Source organism: Pteropus alecto, unplaced genomic scaffold (assembly GCF_000325575.1).
Source record: "Pteropus alecto unplaced genomic scaffold, ASM32557v1 scaffold164, whole genome shotgun sequence".
NCBI lineage: Eukaryota > Metazoa > Chordata > Mammalia > Chiroptera > Pteropodidae > Pteropus > Pteropus alecto.
In genome coordinates this window covers 11,411,420-11,414,118 of record NW_006439568.1, presented here as the reverse complement: position 1 = coordinate 11,414,118, position 2,699 = coordinate 11,411,420, and positions in this window count along the sequence as shown.

Sequence of the window (2,699 nt, the reverse complement as noted above, 5' to 3'; positions counted from 1 at the left end):
ACCGCTGCTAGTCATGGTTCTTTGCTCGGTGGGTTGTTCCATACTTTATTCCTGAAGGGTTTGCACCATTAGCAGTCCTGCCTGGATTGAGTTGTTATAGTTTTCCATTGACTTTAATCATAAGGCACTAACATCAATTTAATAAAATATCTAATGTACTGTGGAAAGAAAAGTCTCTCGAGTTCTTTTGTGGACAACATTAGAACACAGGGCTGGGCAGTTCATATACCCCTGATGAAGGACAGGGAAAGTGCATTGCTGCCCTTGCTGGCTGAAATCAACCTCCTTCTGTAGTGTTTACTAATAGGTATCTAGAAAAAAAGCAGATCAGGAGCCACACACTAGGAGGTATGTTACTTTGCTCAAGCAATGAAACTATATCTGGAAGAGAAGCTGCAATTGGATTCACCGCATAGTTAAGTCTATGCTACACCACACTTATTCTTCAAGATCCTTTGTTTTTTTCACTGGCCCAACAGGTCAGTTGATTGAGGATATGATAGAAATCGTCACCCTTGTTTCCCTCAAGTCGGTAGTGGTGGCACCAATCTCTGCAGTCCCTCTAGGAACAGGGCATTACTTTTGGTTACCTGTCTTCCTAAGCAGAAGTAGTTCTAGTGGCTTCCATATTCCTACAATAACAGCCCTCATTCCATAGATCAAGGAATGAATGAGGGCAATCTATCGGTGGCTAAGTATGTCCATTTCAAATATGCATTCTGGAACTGGGGAAATGCACATTACATGGATTCAGAACCCCACTTTACATAAAATTCAGGATGGTTCCAATGACAATTCTTTCTCTCACATGGTGAATTTTTCTACAAACACAGAGAAATCAGGTAAAATTGTATTAATAGTTGTTTGTAAGATAATTGTTATTTTGAAGTATCTATTACTGAATGGTTCTTGAGCCAGTGAATACATAAGCGTTAATGGATCAAATTTTGAAGCACTAATGAAAAAATTTAATTGTAGTAAATGTTATTAATAATTGTACTAATCTATTTATGTTTACACAAACACCTCTAAGGCCACCAAAGTATTGTTTAGTGTTATGCCACTAAGGTAGGTGAATTATTAGAGTAGCATTATAATTTTCTTTAAAAGAATACAGCATCCATTCAAATCATCAGGATAATTTCCTCTTTGACAGACAGAAGGACATTGGCAGGTAGAGTAAATGAAAACTAAATGGAAGGTAGCAATATTATGGAAATTTGAGTTCAAAACAAAACTGATGTGTAAAGTCAACAATATTAAATAAATATAATAATTATAGTTAAATTTTATGGCATAATCACAACATATGAGACACTTTGTTTTCCATGTATTTCTCTTATTTGTGTCACACAGTAAGTTAAATGAGTTAAATACTATTTTTTTATCTGCAAACACAAGAAGCAAATTTAGGTAGTAAAATGATAGGCCCCATATTACACATTAACTGTTGACTTGAACACAGGATTTGAACACAGATAATCTACTGGTACAGTCTTTTCTCTTAATCTCTACAATGGATAAGGAAAAATGCCATCCAGGGCAGTCGTTATGCTTGTCTAACATGAAAGTGGGCACTACCCAGTGTTTCATCAGTCACCAAACTATGTTGATTATAAAACTGACTTATTTCCTGATATCCTTAAGCCTTTCTAACCACGTCTACTTCAAATATTTACGCTAATTCTCATTCCCAGTGAGGTAAGCCTTGACACTATAATATCGCTACTCCCATATTTCTACTCCCCATTAGAAGTCTCTTCATTTTCCTCCATAACACTTATCACCTTCTAACATAGTACTTATCTTATATACTTATATTTATATTTTTTGCTCATTAAATGGAAACATTGTGGTTAAAGGTTTGTGATCCTTCTCTCTCTCTCTCTCTCTTTCTCTCACTCTCATTCTCCTCCCTCCCTCTCTCCCTCTTTCCTTCTCCCTCTCTCTATAACTCTCCCTCTTCCTTTCACTTTCTCATCCTCCCTTCTTTTGTTTGTCTTTTTTTCTGCGGTTTCTCTTTCTTCGCTATTATACTCCTAATATTTAGAACCTTGTAACCAAGTTCTCAATAAATATTTGTTAAATAATTAGAATAGATTTTTTATTAAAATATTTGAGGATTTTAGTTAAATTTTTAACAAAACTATAAAATGTCAATACAACTAGAGGTTATCAGGCAAGACAGTAAGTAGCTGGTGTGTATCATAGCCTTCATTCTCAAACATGGTGAGAGTTCTCATCAAAGAATATTTTCTCTGTTCCAACAAATGACTAATCCAATAAATATATTATATTTCACTACTGAAAGAATGAGTTTCTTTGCTAGAGACTGAAGTTTCTGTATTCTTTATTAATCTCTGGATGCATTCAGCCCTGGAAAACCTTTCTTTACATTTTTTTGTAATATTTGAACATAGTTTAAAATATACCCAATGGCATGCCATTATTTCTTTTATCTAATAAATAAGAACAAACATCAAGTATTAGTTAACATTCAAATTTTCATCAATGAAGCTATTTGCAGTAATCATCATAGATTATCTTAAAATAAACAGTCATTATATTTGCACCATGAAGTGAAAAGTTTAGTTCATTCAGTATTCTAATACTATCATACAGACATATGGCTTTTAAAACATCACTTATTAAAAAGTATATTCTGGCATTATATGTGTCATAAATGTATTCTTTTTATT